At 36.2% G+C, this 20578-nt stretch overlaps 1 protein-coding gene and 1 pseudogene across 3 annotated transcripts in view; one reads left to right on the top strand and one right to left on the bottom strand.

Moving 5' to 3' along the window:
- Rngtt (RNA guanylyltransferase and 5'-phosphatase) overlaps positions 1 to 20578 on the bottom strand; it is a 315951-nt gene that overhangs the window by 182461 nt on the left and 112912 nt on the right. The gene's annotated exons all lie outside the window — the stretch shown is intronic.
- Positions 8961 to 9135, top strand: LOC141415801 (U2 spliceosomal RNA; annotated as a pseudogene).

The raw sequence follows: 20578 nt of genomic DNA, 5'->3' as shown, positions 1-20578 counted from the left end.
ATCACGAGTGGTTGGTCTGTACTTAGGTACCATATAACAAAACTGTGAAAAAAATCTTATTAGGAAAAATTTAACTATAACGAAAGAATTCAGAGCGAAGCTTAAAAAAAAAAAAAAAAACAGAAACACATTCCAATATTACCAAGATCTTCCAGACTTGATCTACAGAGATTCAAAACCATCAAAATAAAATTCTAGGAAATTATTTCTGGATATCAACAAACTGACACTGGAGAAGTTGGTATGGAGAGTTTAAGAAAAAAAAAAAAAAAAAGAAAACCCCAGCACAACATTAAGTCATGTTTTCACGCTACTGGACTTAAAGCATACTGAAAAGCTATATAACCAAGACAGTGTGGCACAGGTAACAGAACAGACAAATAAGACAATAGAACAAAATAGAGCCCAGAAACAGACCCACATAAATACAACTAAGTAATCAAGTGGTCTATGACAAAAGAGAAATGGCAATAAAATGCAGAAAACAGATTCTTTTCAACAAACAATGCTCGAATAACAGGAAATGCACATGTAAAAAGAAGTCTGACACTGCAAACTTAAGAGTCAGCAAATTTCAGTATGTCTTTTACACATCCATGAAAAAAGTTTTTTAAAACTATAAGCTATTTAATACATACAATTTTTTAAAACAACATGAAGTAATGTGCTAATTAAATTCTAGAAAGCATGCCTCAGATTCTCAAATTTAAAATAAATGAAACAATCACCTAGGTTAAAAACAAGATGTGTGAAATACATGGTATTTTTAGCTCTCCAATAACACAAAAGAATGAGAAAATGGAAAGTGTAAAAGACAAAATGTGTAGAAGACAAAATAATAAAAATACTTGGCAAAGCTGTATATTAGAGAGAAAACAATATTTCTAAACAAAGCATAACTAAGCAAATTTCAAAGTAAAAGAAACAAAACAAGTTAATATTTCTAAGTTAAATATGCCTTAGCAAAACTCAAACTAAGCAGGAAAAAATGTGCCAGTTTATTCTGATAAAATTCATAATAGAAAAATAAGTGGTTTATACACTAAAACTTTTATTAGAAAAGATAAAACATAATAGCACTGAAAGACTTTAATATTCCTCTTACTCTATAATAAAAGTAGAACAAAAAATGTTCATTTATAAAACCTGATATGCCACAAAAAAATCCAGCAAATTCTAGACAGAAAGTAAACCAACTACATTCTCTAATCATTGAGCAGAAAGGAAGGAAGGGAGAGAGAAACAGAGGTAGAGAGAAAAGAAAGGAAGGAAGAAAAAAAAGAATGAAGGTCTATGAAAAATAATTTGAAAACAAAGAGTCAAATCTAGAATTTTAAAACATTCTTTTAAATGCTGTGATTCAAAGTAAATGAAAACTGTAATACCTGCTTTTGAGCAGGATGAAGTACCTATGCCACACACTTCTACCATAAGCAGCAACTAAAAAGGCCAAGATGAAGGAACTGAGAAAAAAACGCCCAAAAGTGAGTTTATCTTATACAGCCAGTTTTTTCTACTGAGCAACAAAGGAACAAGTAAAAATATTGGTAGGATCACAGAAATAAAGAACACTAGAAGGGATTCAAACACACAGGTGGGTTTCCCTTTAAATTTAGAGCAAAATTCTGAAGTTACATAGAATTTTTTAAAACATTATATCTAACACCAATACAATAAATTTGAAAATTTTAATGAAACTGGTAACTTCCTAAAAACTACATAGTAACAAAATTGTCTTATAAAAAAGTTAAGACTATTTTTCAAAAAATCTTCTCCTTAAAAATATCCTAAAATTTATTTTAGAACTGAGTTCATTCTACAGATTGGGAGCGTGTCTCAAAAACCAAAACAACAACCAACAAATGCCAGGAATTAACACCTAGAATCCTAGCTAGTGCAACTAATGAAGCCAAGGCAGTAGGATAGAAAGTTCAAAGCCAGCCTTGACTACAGGGTGAAGCCATACTTCCAAGTGCCAAAATACAACACAGTGAAAGAGGTCATTTAAACTTTTACAGGGCAGTTTGCTCAAACATAAATAAACTATATCCCAGAAAAAGGGGTTAAAAATCACTCTATTTTACATAACAAAAAAACAACAAAATCTATTCGTTTTTTTCTTTTTATTTCTTACAGTATTGGGGTTTGAACTCAGGACCTCACACTTGCTAGGGAGGTAGGCACTCTATCACTTGAGCCACTCCACAAAAGCCCTATTTTGAGTATTTTCAAACTATTTGCCCGGGCTAACCTTGAACCTAGATCTTACTGATCCCTGCCTCCTGAGTAGCTAGGATTACAGGTATGAGCCACTGATGGCATAAGACCTACTGTTAACTACAGACAAATTCCATCATCCATTCAGTAGTACCAGGCTCTAGAAACACAGAAGTACATCTTCTATCACATTATCTATTTTATCAAAAAGTGTGACTAGATAACAAAGTGTGAGAAAGGATAGGATACCAATTAAAAACATGATTAACCTATAACATTTATAAAATGGTAATTTACTGACAGTTTTCAAAGCCGGGAAAAGAAGTCTTTTCAACAAATAGTGCCCAAACAACTAGATATCCATACAGAAGGTGAAAAACGAACCTCAATTCCTACCCCACACTATGCATACAAATATTAATTTGAGATAGACCATACACTCAAACATAAAGCTAAATCACAAGGCTTTCAGAAGAAAACATATAATGTATTTCTGACCTTGAATTAGGCAAGCAAAGGTTTCTTAAGTGGAAAACAAAAGGGTAGGAACCATAAAAGAAAAATAAGTGAAAAATTAAACTTCAGTGAAATTACTTACTCTATCAAAAGACAGTACTAAAAAAATGAAACAGCAAGTTACAAGGTTTGGAAATGGGAAAGTCTATCTGACAAAACACCAACATCCAGGATATGAAAAGAACTTCACCAACAAAACAGATAACCCAATAAACAAACAAAATTAAAAATAAATGGAAGGCTACAGCTTACTGCATGCAAAAAAAACAAAAAGGACTAGTGGATGAACAGAGGAATAGACAGCTAAATTAATATGTGTTAGAGCAACTACAGTAAAACATAGTACCTAGGTTCTAAGTATATATGGGCATCCACAATAAAATTCAACTTATTTTTTATGACACTACTGGGGATTGAACTCAGGGCCTCACACTGGCTAAGCTAGCACTCTACCACCTGAACTGTGCCCCAGCCCACTAAAATTCAACTTTTTACATATTTAAATATTTCTTAATAAAATATTGTTGAAATAAATCAGAGATCCGATTTACAAAAGAATTGAGACTTTGCTGAAAACCAGAGACACCAATAAAAATCTAAGGATAGTCCTAAGAAGAGTACAAATGTCTTTAAATGAAATAAAATATCATGCATGGAGTACAAAAAATAAAAACAATGACAAGTAACCATTTTAGTAAGTGAAAGAGAAAGTCATACAAAATAAGCAGCAATGTAGGTAAGAAATAGATCATACAGGTTACTGTACATCAAGAAATATAATTTAGATTTTACTTGAAAAAGAATCTATGATAACAAACATAAAAAATCAACTAGACCATCCAATACAGTAATCACATGTGGCTATTTAAATTTAATTTACATTAAATGAAATTAAAAATCCAATTCCTCAGTTGCATTATCCATAACTCAAGTACTCAATTATAGTATGTGGCTAGTACTAGACAGCACAGATTTTAGAACATTCATCATCACACAGATTCAACTGGACACCACTACTTTGAAAGAAATATACATATCATAAACATAATGCCAACAAAAGAAACCACAGAAAGGCCAGGCGCAGTGGCTTACATCTATAATCCCAGCTATTTGGGAGGCAGAGACAGGGAAGATAGTAGTTTGAGGCTAGCCAGGGCAAAAAGTTAGAGAGATCCCATCTCAAAGAATATAGGAAGCTCATGCCAGGAAGCTTAAGTAGAAAGATCATGGTCCAGGCCAATCCAAGCAAAGAATGTAAGACCCTCATGTGAGACCTTAACTGAAAAATGACTAAAGCAAAAGGGGTTAGGAGCATGGGTTAAGTGGCATAATCCCTGCCTAGCAAGTGCCATGCCCAGAGCTCAAATCCCAGTACCATCAAAAAAGAAAAAAGAAAAAAATCAAATTTTCTGTATGTTTACTCAAAAAAAGAAAAAAATGTAAGTAAAATGATAGGAAAAGAATAAACAAGAAAAATTATTTGCAAAATGACAAAATTCTTAACAGATGAAAACACTGGGCTGGGAGTGTGGGTCAGTGGTAGAATATTTGCCTAGCATGCTCAAGACCTCAGGCTTGATGACAGCACCATGGAGGGAGAGAAAAAGAAAATACTTAAAGGAATTCTGAAGGTTATCATAAAGTATACACTGAACAATATGTTTAGAGCTGAGTTTATAAACTGACAAATGCACAATATCCCATCACATTTGCTATACACCCCACCCACACTGAAGAAGGGATTATATAAAAGTCACTAGGCATCATCCTAGAATTCTGGCTATCACATGGGAGAAGGAAGATAATGGTTAAACTTTCAATTGTATTCGGGAGCACAGATTAGAACCTAAAATTTCTTTTTTAGAACTTATCCTAATGAAATAAATACTAATGAACTTTCACCCATAAACTTTCATCAAAAGTTAGTAACAGGCTGCAATATAGATCAGTGGTACAGCACTTGCCTAGCATGCACAAGGCCCTGAGTTCAATCCCCAGCAAAAAAAAAAAAAAAAAAAAAAAAAAAAACCAAAGGAAATAGTAACTTAAAATAATTATTTTTAAGTAAGTATAGCCTATTTTCCAACTCAGTGTATATGCATACCCTTGCCACATATGTATCTTTTTTTTAAATGTTTCTGTATTTGAATAGATACAAATAATACCTTTGTTTTGCAGTACTATCTGTTACACAGTAACGTTGGTATTTCTTTCCTTGCAAAGCACAGTAACCTCTACTGGTCTTCCACTATAATAGTTTACTATTGCTTTTCAGCAACCACTGGCTATATACAAAACTGCTCTAATTATGATCCTGGTTTTAAATCTTGCCTCTACATGATACTTCTAATTGCCACATTCCATGTGTTCATACATACTCTGTTTAATTTTTCTGCTATCTTCCTATACCTAGCCTACATGTGTAACTAAGGCAGACTGATGGCACAATGGTGAAACAGATAGCAATCTCAGTCTAATCTATTCAAATACCTGGGTTATTTGAAACAATTGTAAAACTACCATAGAGAAAAGAGTTTCTCCTTCTACTAGGAAATATATACTTCCACATTTCACTGTCCATCTTATAATTAATGACATTATCATAGTTAAATTGGCAGAGTCTCTCTTATCTGGTAGCATCGTCTTACGATTGAGGGCATCTTATTAGATAAATCAAGATACAGAAACCTTGGTTCTATGTGAACAACAGAGTTCTCTGATAGCCCCCTTGAACTTCATTTTTGAAAGCTGCAGTGCCAATTCTGCCCTAGAATCACATCTGCTATTTACAGTTTTTTCTCATGCATTTATGTTCAGAAGCTTAGAACTCAGAGAAGTTGTTTGAACCTACTAGTTTAAAGGTTTCACTGGAGTGATTTCTGAAAGTATTTTCATGAATAAATATAAAAACTACCCATTATGTAATTAAGTAACAGGCTTATACTAAAGATCAGAGGTAGTCAATCCATGATTCCACATCAAATCAAGTTCTTAAATGCTTCACATGTACTCTGTAAAGACACCAGCATGGACTAAATATTCTATGACTAAACATTCTATAATATATTTGAAATAATACTGTAGGGAAGTAGAAAAGTCACAAACTTTCCTAGAAACTTCATAAATTATTTTAAAATTTTATTAGAATCTCTGATAACACACAAGCTCTGTTTTATTTTTGGTTTTGTTGTACTGGAGTTTAAACTAAGGACCTTCTACTTGCTAGGCAAGCACCCTACCACTGGAGCCACTCCCCCACGCCTTTTGGATTTAGTTATTTTTCAGATAGGATCTCACAATTTTTGCCCAGGGCCAGCTGCTAACCATCTTCCCCATCTCCACCTCCCAAGTGGTCGGGATTACAAGAATGAGCCATCACCTGGCCAAAACACAAGCTTTCTTATTTTATTTTTGGTAAGACCGACTCTGCTTGAGGCATAGAACTACCAGATGTGTGTTCAATGACCAACAAAAATAACCTAAGTTAAAAATATAGAAGGTTTTAAGAAAGTCAAGTACCTATTCTTTGAGCAAGTGTGTGTGTGTGTGTGTGTGTGTGTGTGTGTGTGTGTGTGTGTGTATTTTAAGGGTTTATATTCAGGGCTTTGTACTTGCTAGGCAGAGGGCTCTACTGCTTGAGCCCTGCTCTAGCTCTTTTTGCTCTGGTTATTTTTGGGATAGAGTCTCCTTTTTTGCCCAGGCTGGCCTGCAACTCAATACTATTTTATGCTTCCCACTGCTGGTGGGATGGCAAGCATGTCACCACGCCCAGACTTTTCCATTAAAAAGGTCTTGCATACTTTTTCACAGAGATTGGCCTAGAACTATGATTATCCTGATCCCAACCTCCAGCATAGCTTGGGATGAAAGGTACACACCACTGCACCCAGCTATTGGTTGAGATAAGCTCTCAGAAGTTTTGGCAGGGGCTGGCCTTGAGCCATGATCTTAGTGATTTTAGCCTCCCAAGTAGCTAGTATTACAAGCATGTAAATTTTTTTCATTAAAAAAAATTAAGATGCACTACAAAACTACTTTTAAAGTTATGTACTGAAACTAAGTACCGTCTATTGTTTCAACAATAACCAGCAGAAAGTTGATATTGTTCTTACACAATTGTAAAGGTAGAAGCTATAATTTTGCTGCAGTACTTCATTTCAAAATTTTAATAAACTTAAGAGGTTAGGCAATAATACCAAGTATTAGCTCATGTTGTTCATAGTTACACATTTAAAAGTGTCCAGAACTGAATATAGTCATGATATGCCAGTCCTGTTCCTGTTAACCTGTAAACAAATTCACAACCAGTTTTGTGAGTAACTAACTGATCAGATTATTTACGCAAAAGTGAACTGTCTCATAATCATTTTAAGAGGCCAGTAATTGTTTTCCTTTCTGAATCTACTAATAGGTACCTCCTATTATATACATACATATATATACACATAAATATATTTTTATATACAATATAGCTATATCTATATTGTAAATACAGGAATATTTCTATATAATTATTCTTATACTGTGAATACAGAAATATTACTATTGGTAAAGATTCCATAGAAATATTGTATATATATATTTCTATATTGTAAATGTCTATATTTAGCAAACAGAAATTTCTGTGTTAGAACTGTAAATCTTTCAAAGAAATGCTTAAAATATATTCTGCACCAGATATAATGATTTTTTTCATGTTTGAGTGAACAAGATTTACTACTACAAAAGAAATTTTCTGGAATAATAAATCTTTAGGCTCACCACACAAAAGCAATTAAGAATTCTCTTTATTATACATGACTATGATTTTCTTAAATTCTCCTCTGATAGGGCAAATGAATGAGATTGAATGGATCCATCAGGTCATATTCAATATTAATAATGAAAAACACTAATAGACTAGATAATGAAAAACTGAATACCACATATATGGCAATACATCATTACCCTCACTTTATCTTGCATCTACCTGCCTTGAAATAAAAATGCAGTCTGACCATTAGATCTGTAATTACATGTTAAAAAATTAGGCATAAGCATTGAAAACCTCTATGTGTAAATGACACATCTTCACATTTAAGCAATGATCTGTCTTCTTATAAGCCATACTTGCAATAACAAATTCTCAGAGGTTCTTTTTCTTTTACTATGATACAAACAATTACAAAACTCAAAAGGCCCCTAACACTGGAAAAGAAAAAAAGATAAAGTCAAAGAATAACAAGACTTACATGGGGTTTTTCTTACTAGTCTTAGACAAACACTTTAAGACCTTCCAATTCATATTCAGTAAGAAAATAAAGTAAAGCTGGGTAATACCTTGGGAAAAATCTGAGTGTGGGATGAAATACATAAATATACAGAAAACCCAAATTTCCTACCTAACAAAGTATACAAATAACAGATGAACACTTGTAAAATTCTTTTTAAACCAGATGTGTATGTACATGTCTTTGAGAAAGTAAATGCAGTTAAAAAAAAATCATTTTTAGCTGGATGCCAGTGACTCACACCTGTAATCCTAGCCACTCAGGAGAGAGACATTAGCAGGATCGCAGTTCAAAGCCAGCCTGAGCAAATAGTTCATGAAACCCTATCTCAAAAAACCCTTCACAAAAATTGGGCTGGTGGAGTGGCTCAAGGTGAAGGCTCTGAGATCAAGCCCCAGTACCACGAAAAAAAAAAAAATCATTTTTATAATTCTGTTTAATCACCTACCTCAACAGCTATTAAAAAGAAAATCTTAACATTTATTAATCTTCTACTGGACACAGATTTTACTTTGAAATACCAATAAACAGATTATTGTAAAAATATTTTCTTCAGAATTTTTCTAGTCTAAATGAGCATAAGGACATAAAAAGTAAAGAAGTAAAAAGGTTTGCTGCTAGGAGTTTTCAAAAGAGATTTTTATCTTTTTTTTCTGTTTCCAAATCTATTGATTTTCTATTTTATGTGAGCCTGTGAGATGGGGCAGAAGAGAGGCATGCTTATTTTTTTAGTGAAGAGTAATTTCCTTACTGTATACTAACAAGCACTACACGATGTTTTTTGTTTTTGTTTTTTTTTAACTATGATTAATGTGCTATAATTTTGGCTTTTAGGGCAAGCATGCAGCTTAACCTTTGAAAAGCAGCTGGATGGATGCTCTGTGACAGAAGATCAAACCAACAATTTTAACAAATTTCTGCAAACTAAAAAAAAAAGAAGAAGAAGAAGAATTCCCTATCTCTTCTTAGCCTTTTGGCTAAGATCAAGTATAATATCTGTTCCTATTAGGTTAATAGCTAATACATCCTCTATCTGAGGAGAATATATGAAATGGATTTTTGGAGTAGAGCGAGAAAAGGTGCTTGCTCTGTCCACCGGTATTGCAGTACCTCCAGGTACAGTGCACCAATGTGCGGGAAGTTTAAAAAAAAAAAAAAGGAATAATTTCCTAAACTCATTGAAGGTTGATTCCCTGAATGGTGTTTGACTGATCTTAATTATACACAACTGACTCCCTGAAGCTCAAAGTACAGAGTTCAGGCAGAAAACAGGAAATGAAGACATAACTATTTCAAAAGATGTGAAATGATCGAAAATCAGTCTTAGTCATACTAAGAAAAAACAGGGAGTTTATCAAAGCAGAGAATGAATCATTATTTTGTCTATTTTCAGAAAAATAAATGGGCAATTAACGGGCAGTAAGTCAAGGCAATCTTATTTCCTTATAAATGAGTTACATTTTGAGTGGTCCTTCCATCTACTTATATGCATAAATAACTACTATCACATGAAAATAAGAGGAAAAATATTATAAAAATCTACACAGCTACTCAGACTAAGAAAGTAATATCAGTACTTTTCAGTTTATAGTAGTTTGCCTATCAACTATGATACAGACTTTGCAAAACACCTACTGAATGCCAATGAAAACCATAAAAATGAAAACTTTAAACCCCCAAATCAGACCAAAAGTCAATATACTACCAGAACTTCAAGGCTGACAGATCTGTACCAAAAAGCTTTTACTGCTTAATTTTCAGAGTGCGTCTATGAACCCTGGAGGGATACTTCAGAACTTTTTTACGCAGCACCAAAGGTAAAACTATTAGCTATTCATAATACTAGTAAGAAATAATTTCCCCTTAAAATCTCTTAGGGATGTACAAACAGTTTTTTAGAGATCACATCAGCGCCAAAGATTGAAAAAGAGATATGAGAATGCAGTCATCTTCAATTCAACCAGATATTCTCTACCTTGCAAAATAAAAAAGTAAACAAATGCCACTCTTCGCACTATGTCCTTTTTGCTTTGGAATATATGACTGTGTTCACACAAAAAAAGTTATAATCATGTGTTGATTATTGTTTTAAATGAATATGTATTTCAAGTTTTAATTTCTAATATGCCGAACACTGTGAGCTATATAACCCACATAAACAAAATTTCTTGGGATTCTCAATAATAGCTCTGAGTCCTAAGACCAAAAAGTAGCAACTGTTGGTCTAAAGAGTGTAACCTCTTAAAGAATTTCACTTCCTTTACTGATACAAAAGCAAGTCACTCAGAAGATTCCAATTTTCTTTCTTTCCAATACAGCCCCACCAACCAGACAACCACCCTGAATGTGAACAGGGATTTTTGTGGCAAAGTCTCACCCAAATTTATTTCATAGAATTTTATCACTAAAATGTATTTTTATTAAAAAAAAGAGGAAGAGAGGGAGAGGGGTGGCAAAGGGAGGAAAGATACCAAATTTGAAGAGTACAAACAGGTACACTCTATCTCCTGGTCAGCTGACAAGCACTAGGAATGGATAAATCTCATTACTTAAAGAAAAACAAATAACATCATCAGAAAAATACAGAGGAAGAGTAGAACTTAAAAAATAAGTTGTCTAACACGCACAGGAAATCAATGTGAGTCAACTCCCTGTATAGCTATCCTTATCTCAACCAGCAAAAACACTTGTTCCTTCCTATTATTGCTTCTACTCTCTCTTCAACAAAGTTAAAGATAAGGGCAAAATATTTCTGCCCAGTATTGAGGGGGTGGGGGGGAGAGGGAAGGGGGGGAGTGGGTGGTAAGGGAGGGGGTGGGGGCAGGGGGGAGAAATGATCCAAGCCTTGTATGCACATATGAATAATAAAACAATTTTTAAAAAGTTGTCTAAAAATTCCATGAAAAGGAACACATTTTTAGCCAGGCATGGGTTGGCACTCACTTCTAGCACTCGGGATGCTAAAGCAAGAGGATCATGGGTTTGAGGTAAGCCTGGGCTACGTAGTAAGACCCTGTCTCAAAAAACAAAAACAGAAAAAGGAATACATTTCTATAAAACTTTCATATCCTCAGCGCTAAGCTTCTTTGCATAGCTGCCTGCCATTCTATCCCCTTTCAATGGTGTTCTAATAAATCTTTGCTTTCTTCTACTCTGTCCAGCTAAATTCTTTTACCAACCCACAGCTCCCCAAATCCATGCCAACCCCTCGTACAAGTATTACATGTTAATAATTTTTTTTAAAAGCTCAAGTGTCCACCATACTACTACTATAAGCTAATAAAAGAAACTTTCAACTCCTAAATGACAAGCCAGGGAACAAAGCATCTTAAAAATAAATTAGAAAAGTGGGCTAATAAGAAAAGAACTACATGAGAAGAAAGAAATAACAAAATTAGAGATTGAAAGGAAGTAAGTACAACAACAAAAAAATGTTATGGAAAAGGATAAAAATTCCATATTGGAGAAAAAAACTACACTAGGGAAAATTAAATCTTACATTTAAGACTCAATCTCAAGATCTCTCTGAATGCAGAAATTTAATATACTACATAAAAATAATTGAGATCCAATGTGGTAATAAATAAATATATGTTCTGGTTTAAAACATTTAGAACTGATGCAAAATTAAAGGACATATAACATTCATGTCTTGAAAATATATGAGAGTTAAAACTGTAAAGACAGCATTACTTTACCTCCTCTATTTGGATACTAATAAAAGGATAGAGGCAGGAGCATGGCTCAAGTGGTAGAGCATCTGCTGAGCAAGTATGAGGCCCTGAGTTCAAACTCTAGCACCTCCAACAATTTTTTAAAGTGTTCAAATTATCGGAACTCTATTTAAACTCTAATAAAGAGTAATTAGTGAAGGACTATCACGAGAGAATATTTCCAATAAATTTCTGGAATGTAAAAAGATAAGAAACCCAATGACAGATAAAATAGAACATATCTTGGAACAGTGGAGAAAATTTCAATGAAGGACAGGGGAGAGCTGCCTGTTAGTCAAGTGACAGCAGAAAGGAATACCTCTTAACCTGCCAGGCTATCAAACAAGAGAACAAGGAGGAACACTTATCGCTTTGTTACTGTATTTGGAGATATATACCAATTTTGTTCCAGATTTCAAAAATGTGTGCTTTGGTTAATTGTTCTGGGGTATTCCTACTTTAAATAATAGCTGATGCTTACAATTTCTTTCACCCAACAGCTGCAAAATAAATTCCAGTAATATGTAGGCACATACTCCAAGGAGAAACATGAATTTTTATTCTATTTATATTTTTATAGTCAAAAATAAATTGTATTATATGAGATCTTAATGTCATCTCTAACAAAAACTGTAAATCTGCCCAGAGCTTTGAAAAAAACTCAAGGTTTTTAAATTACTGCAGTATGAACAAGAATTCAACTTCTTCCTTTTCCTAGAAATCACATTAAGCAACAAAAAAGTTTTAAACAGACATTATAATTCCAGTTTTCAACAAATCACAGAGGCAAATACCCACAGACTTCAAAATATAAGCACAGGCTACTAAAAGCACTTAAACTCTGAAAGAAGCTTCAAGAAAGAAAAGGGTTAAGAAGTTTGGAGTGTTGTTTGAAGAACTAATAGATTTCAGAAACTATGTATAAAAATACACTCTCTAAAGGTAAATAGCTTCTTCTTTAGTGCAAAAGCTAATTTCAATATTTCAAGTACTGAGTGCAGAAACCCCGGGTGAAAAGGGCTAGGGACAGAAGTAGTCCAGCTCTCAGGCTGATTTTAGAGCTACAGATTTGGTCGGTTTACTTACAAAAATCACACAGAGCTAAGCACGATGGTTCATGCTTATAATCTCAGATACTTGGGAAGTGGAGATTGGGAAGATGGAGGTTTGAGGCCAGTACAGACAAAGTTAGTGAGACCACCAGCTCAACTAATAAAGCTGGGTGTTATGGCACATGCCTGTCGTCCCCACTACACAGGAAGCATAAGTAGGAGGATTGCAGTCCCGGACAGGCAAAATCTATTGGAAAAATAACTACAGTAAAAGGACTGTAAGCATGGTTGAAGTGGTAGAGCACCTGCCTAGCACATGTGAGATACAGAGTTCAAACCCAGTTAACACACACACACACACACACACAATCACACACACACAATCACATAGAAAAACCTTACTGCCTAAAACAAGTTTGACTTTACGGCAGAAGTGAACCATTGGAACCTCCTTCAAGTAACTGATCCAGGAAAATCTAATTTATGTAAAGATGAGTATCAATAAGGGAAGGCAAGGGAGTGGGAAGAGCTGGCTACTAAACCCAAAGTATCTAGTATGCTTGGACAGCACTCCACTACCAAACTACATAAACGACTTTTCTTCAACTCTGTAAGAGTAATTTTTAAAAATGAATGAAATGGATATATTTTATAAAGAAATTACACATTACCAATAAAGATCCCCCAAAAATCTAACCATATCAATATCCATAGGAGAAATGGGAAAGCTGTTAACCCAACCCCAAGACACTAAAGCTTGAATAACTTTCATGAGACAATTTTTCAAAACCTAAAAAACAACAGATGCTTTGAACACTAATATTAAAATTGTTCTGAACACACAATAAGAAAACACCTAGGTCTTTTCATAAAGCAAATATAACATTGATGCAGGTTTCCAAAGCTTTATAGAATAGCAAAATCATTTATGAACAATGAAAAAGTCCAACTCGTTTGAAGAAAAAAACTGGGCAGCAAATTTTAAATAATAATATATTAAGACTAAGTAGGAGAGATCCTGCATGGGGAAGGGGAGGGATTGGGGGTTTGGTACCAGTGGGAGGGGCGAGGTGGCAGGGAAAGAGGTTAGGAGGGTGGATATGGTGCAAATTCTGTGTACACACGTATGTAAATGCAAAAATGATACCTGTTGAAACGATTCCAGGAATGGGGGAAAGGGGAATAAAAGAGGAGGGATGAATCCAAGTATGATATATGTGATACGTTGTAAGAAGTTTTGCAAGTGCTACAATGTACCACCTCCCACCAAACAAATCAACTTAAAAAATGTCTAAACACAAAAAAATTTTTAAAAATAAAGACTAAGTAGGGCTTATTCCAAGAATGTATGAATGATTAAACACAAAGAAATATTTGTATATAATGCATGAGATAAACAGATCTAAACAAAAAAATAACAGCACTGATAGTCAACATATCCATCATATGAATAAAATAGCATTCTACATAGAGAATTTTTTTTAATTCACAAGATTGAGTACCGACTCTCTATTAAAAGTAAAATAACTCAATAAAATAGAACTAAATGAACACTTATTGGATATGAAGAGGACATTAATGTATACTAGATAAACTAGTTCTCAGAATCAAATACAGCACATGACATTTCCAAGAAACACTAGAAGCATTCCCACTCCAATCAGAAACAAGGCAAGAACCCTCTAACAATTTAGAACTCTATTTGCATGTAACTACATTAGACAGGACAAAAATTAAGGTGGGAAAAGCCAAGAGGAAAGAATAAAACTATCTACTATTTATAATTAATATGACTGACTACCTAGAAAATCCAACAGAATCAACTAAAAAATATATTACAATCAATAACAAAATACATCAAGAGCAGGGTGCCAGCAGCTCAGATCTATGATACTACCTACTTGGGAGTCTCAGAATCATAGTTCAAGGACAGCCATGGCAAAAATGTTTGTGAGACCACATCTCAAGGGAGGGGGAGAAAAAAACAAAACTGAGTGTGCTGGCACAAACCTGTCATCTCAGCTATAGTGGGAAGCCTAAAATAGGAAGACGACATCCACGCTGACCTAGATCTCCAAAACAACCACAACAGCCAGTGATGTGGCTCAAGTGATAAAGCATCTGCCTAGCAAGTGCAAGGCCCAAGTTCAAACCCTAGTGGCACACAAAAGGGAAGAAAAAGAAAAAAATCAATCAAACTGACCGGAACAAAAAGGGCTAGAGGTAGAGCACGACTCTAGCAAGCAGAAGCCTGAGTCCTAACCCTCAGTACTAAATAAATAAATAAATCAGTAAACCAAGAGAGATTCCAAGATGGCGACTATAGGGAGGAAGCAGAAAGCATGCTTCCTAAAGTAAAATCTTGGAGAGAAGCTGGAGATACACCTTGCAGAAAAAACCACCAGAAGAGGCAAAACTCTGACTCCTCCACACCCACAGCCCACGCATAGAATCCCCACTCCAGGTTAAACAGAAAAACCAGGAGGCCTCCCGTGCTGACAGATGCCAGCTCCTAACCTGCTTGGGAAAAGCAGACCACCAGGTGAGCTAAGCGGCATGCAGTATTCCCACAAAGAACCCTGGGCCAAATCAGAATAGCCCCCGGGACAGACCCCACCCAGGGAAAGAAGAGAAAAAAAACCAAACTGAATAACAAACAAGCAGCTGGAAAAAAAAAAAAAGACACCTAGCAAAGAGGGCGGGGTACTCTGAGCTCCAGAGAGGGGGGTGGAGCACTCCCCACTCCAACGGTGAATAAACAAGCCGGCCAGAGAAGGCAGGAGCAGCCACCCAGCAACCTTGGAAAAGGGAAAGCTTGTACCAGTGGCTGTCTTGTGAAAAGCTCCACCAGAGTGGGGGAAGGGGTACTACCTCTCGAAAACTAAATAAACAAGGCGGCCAGAGAAGGCACCACCTCCCCCAGTGTGCTTGGAGAGGGGAAAGCTTGTAAGAGCTGCTAAAGTGTAACATGCTCCACCAGAGTGGGGGAGGGGTACATGCCCACATGAACTCTAAATAAAAACAAAAGACTGCAATTGCCCGTAGGGCTGTATACTGGAGAAAACAAAAGGGGCATGCGTCCAGGAGAACTCTAAATAAACAAAGCCTGAGTGGCTAGGTGAGTGTAAAGCTCATTCCTGAGATCTGTGTAAATAAAGCCTGCAGCATCAGCTGGCTGACAGCAGGTGGCAGGTGAACCGCAGCCTCAGATAGACATTCACAAAGCTGCTTCCAGACTCTTTTGTTTTTCTCTTCCTTTGATGAGACAAGGACAGAACTAAGACTGGATGCTGAAAGACTAACTGAAACTGTACTGCATTTGAACTTGGCATTTTTTTTGTTTTCTATTGTTTTTTTCTTGTTTTTTCCCCTTGGATGAAAAATGACAGAACTTCCTCTCAGATACCAACACCAGGACTGGAGGCTGAAGGAGTAACACCAAAATAATTAAGACTGGATCTTTATTGCATTTGAACTTGGGAATATTTTTAATTATTATCCTCTCTGTCTCTCTAATGCCTGTTTAGCTCACTGTTGATTGGTACACTATCTTTCCCTGTTTATTTCTTTGCCTTTGTTTTGTGTGTGTGTGTGTGTGTGTGTGTGTGTGTGTGTGTGTGTGTGTTTCTTTGCTTTTGTTTATTTCCTCTTTTTCTTTACCTTCTTTGATTTCCCTTTCCTCTCACCCATCCACTCTAGATACCACCATTGTTCTTATTACAAGCTAGACAATACTGAATTACACACAGTACACAGACAGTAACAATAGCAAGGGCAATGATGGGAAGATGGAAAAAAGAGGGAAAACATTTTCCCCCAATAATAAATTACTACAAGAACAGGAGGGAAATGAAGAAAACAGATATGCAGATCCAGACTCCAACAAAACTAAGATAAACTATGCCAAAGAACCGAGTGAAGCCCACAAGAACATTCTGAAAGAAGAAATCCTGCAAGTAATCAATGAGAATTTCACAGAGATGATACTGGATATGGTCAACCAAAATGTACAGGAGACACTCAAGAAATTCCAAGACAACAAAAACAGAGAATTTGAGAAATCACAAGAACAAATAAAAGAAACTATAGAAGCACTGTATAAACAGCAAAGTGAAACAGAGAACACTATAAATAAAGAGATAAATAAACTCAGGTTGAAAACAGACAATATGAAAGAGGAAACGACTCAGGAAATAGAAAACCTCAGAAAAAAGAACAAAGCAGAAATGCAAAACAAAATGGAAGGCCAATCCAGCAGAATAGAACAAGCAGAACACAGAATCTCAAAACTCGAAGATGAAATGGTAAAGGAAAAACCAAAGAACTATTAGTTAAACAACTAAAGACCTGTGAAAAGAAAATGCAACAACTTACCAACTCCATCAAAAGACCAAACCTGAGAATCATGGGCATTGAAGAAGGAGAAGAGGTGCCAGCAAAAGGAATGCATAATATAGTCAACAAAATAATAACAGAAAATTTCCCAAATCTAGAGAAAACTATGCCCATACAGATACACGAAGCCTCCAGAACAACAAACAGACCTGACCAAATAGACCTACCTCACGACATATTATCATTAAAACAAGTACAGAGACTAGAGAAAGAATATTGAAGGCTGTAAGAGAGAAAAAACAAATAACATACAAAGGTAAACCCATCAAAATCACATCAGACTTCTCAAAAGAAACATTAAAAGCAAGAAGAGCTTGGGGTGAGGTTTTCCAGGAACTGAATGAAAATAACTTCAACCCTAGGATACCTACCCAGCAAAAATATCATTCAAAATAGATGGAGCAATAGCCTCAAAAAAAATCAAACACCTAGGTGTAAACCTAACAAGGGATGTGAAGGACCTCTACAAGGAAAACTATAAACTTCTGAAGAAAGAGATTGAGGAAGACCATAGAAAGTGGAGAGATCTCCCATGCTCATGGATTGGTAGAATCAACATAGTAAAAATGTCTATACTCCCAAAAGTAATCTACATGTTTAACGCAATGCCCATCAAAATTCCAGTGACATTCATCAAAGAGATTGAAAAATCTACCGTTAAATTTATATGGAAACACAAGAGGCCACAAATAGCCAAGGCAATACTCAGTCAAAAGAACAATGCTGGAGGTATCACAATACCTGACTTCAAACTATTTTACAGAATTCCAAGATGGCGGCTAGAGGTAGGAAGCAGAAAGCGACCCTCCTATAGTGAAATCTTGGAGAGACGCTGGAGACACACTTTGCAGGCATAATCACCGAGAAAAGGCATAACTTTGACTCCTCCACATCTCCAGCCGGCGCAGAGAATCTCCACTTCACGTTAAACGGAGAACCGAGGAGGCCCCGGGGCCCGCCAGTGGCCGGCGCCCATACGGCTTGGGAAGACGCGGACCAGGTGAGCTTCGCGGTACCGCGGTTCCCCCACAGACAAGCCTGGGCCAGAGCAGCATAGCCCCCTGGACAGACTGACCTCCACCCGGGGAAAAAAGAGAAACTGAGTACTAAGCAATAAGAACAGTTAAGACATGCTGGAAAGAGGGTGGGGCGCCCTGAGCGCTGAAGATTGGGGGAAGGGAACCCTTCCCAGGACTGTAAATAAACGAGCCGGGCGGGCCCGAGAGGCTCTGGCGGGAGCAGGGCGCGCCAGCAACCAGGAGCGGGGACGCTTGTGAGAGGAGGGAAGACCCACTTCCCACGTGAACTGTAAATAAACACGCAGGCCTGACAACGCGGGGCAGTGTCGCCTTTCCCAGTGCTTGGAAAGGGAAAAGCCTGTAGCAGAGGCCCCCCCCCCCCAAAGGAGAACTCTGAGCAAACAAAGCCTGTGGGACCAGGTGAGTGCTAGCTCACCCCAGAGATCTGCATAAATAACGCCGCCAGCTACAGGCTGAGAGCAGCAGGCAGGCAAGCCACAGTTGCAGATACCACTCTCAGAACTGCCTCCAGACGCTTTTTTTTTCTTTTTCTCCCTACCTTTGATGAGAGAACAACCGAATTACACCTGCAAGCCGAAAAACTTACTGAAACTGTATTGCATTTGAACTGGGGACACTTGGTGGGGCTTTATTTTTTTTTCTTCTGTGTGTGTGTGAGTGTAGTTTTGTTCTACTTTATGCATCCCCTTTGATGAGACAACTACAGAACAACATCTGAGGCACCAACTCCAGGACAGGAGATTGAGACGGACATCCAAATTATTAAGACTGAAATTGCATTGCATATAAACTTGGAAGTTTTTTGGTTTTTTGGTTTTTTTGGTTTTTTTTAATTTTCTATTTTCCATTTTATTTTAATTCATTTTTATAAATAGATATTACTTTCATATACTTATTTTTTATTTTTTTTATCTTTGATTTTCAATCCTCTCTCTGTCACTCTATTGTCTGTTCAGCTTACTGTCGATTAGTACACTAACACTCCCTGTTTATACCTTTGAAACTCTCTTGTCTGATACCTTGTTCTGCTTTCTCCCTCTTGTCTGTATATTTGTTTTCCCCTTTTCTTTAACTTCTTGCTTTCCATCTCAGCTCACTCTTCCATTCTCAATATTACCATTGTTATTATTACAAGCTAGAAAATACTTAATTACACACAGTACAGGGACAGTAACAACACCAAGGACAATGACAGGAAGACAGAAAAAACAAGGAAACCAGTTTCCCCACAGCAAAAAATTAGTACAGGAACCAGAGGGGAATGAAGAGAACAAACTATTTTACAAAGCAATAACAATAAAAACAGCATGGTACTGGCACAAAAACAGACATGAAGACCAGTGGAACAGAACAGAGGACCCAGATATGAAGCCACACAACTATAACCAACTTGTCTTTGACAAAGGAGCTAAAAGTATACGATGGAGAAAAGACAGCCTCTTCAAGAAAAACTGCTAGGAACTGGTTAGCAGTCTGCAAAAAAACTGAAACTAGAGCCATATATATCACCCTATACCAATATTAACTCAAAATGGATCAAGGATCTTAATATCAGACCCCAAACTCTAAAGCTGTTACAGGAAAGAGTAGGAAATACTCTGGAATTAATAGGTATAGGCAAGAACTTTCTCAATGGAACCCCAGCAGCTCAGCAACTAAGAGATAGCATAGATAAATGGGACTTCATAAAACTAAAAAGCTTCTGCTCAACAAAAGAAATGGTCTCTAAACTGAAGAGAACACCCACAGAGTGGGAGAAAATATTTGCCAGCTACACATCAGACAAAGGACTGATAACCAGAATACATGGGGAACTTAAAAAACTAAATTCTCCCAAAATTAATGAACCAATAAAGAAATGGGCAAGTGAACTAAACAGAACTTTCTCAAAAGAAGAAATTCAAATGGCTAAAAAACACATGAAAAAATGCTCACCATCTCTAGCCATAAATGAAAAGCAAATTAAAACCACACTAAGATTCCACCTCACCCCTGTTAGAACAGCCATCATTACCAACACCACTAACAACAGGTGTTGGCGAGGATGCGGGGGAAAAAGGAACCCTTTTACACTGTTGGTGGGAATGTAAACTAGTACAACCACTCTGGAAAAAAATTTGGAGGCTACTAAAAAGCTAAACGTTGATCCACCATATGATCCAGCAATACCACTCTTGGGGATATACCCAAAAGACTGTGACACAGGTTACTCCAGAGGCACCTGCACACCCATGTTTATTGCAGCACTATTCACAATAACCAAGTTATGGAAACAGCCAAGATGCCCCACTACTGACGAATGGATCAAGAAAATGTGGTATCTATACACAATGGAATTTTATACAGCCATGAAAAAGAACGAAATGTTATCATTC

Source organism: Castor canadensis, chromosome 1, assembly GCF_047511655.1.
Source record: "Castor canadensis chromosome 1, mCasCan1.hap1v2, whole genome shotgun sequence".
Lineage (NCBI taxonomy): Eukaryota > Metazoa > Chordata > Mammalia > Rodentia > Castoridae > Castor > Castor canadensis.
The sequence above is the reverse complement of the archived record's forward strand: the minus strand, read 5'-3'. Positions and strand labels throughout refer to the sequence as shown.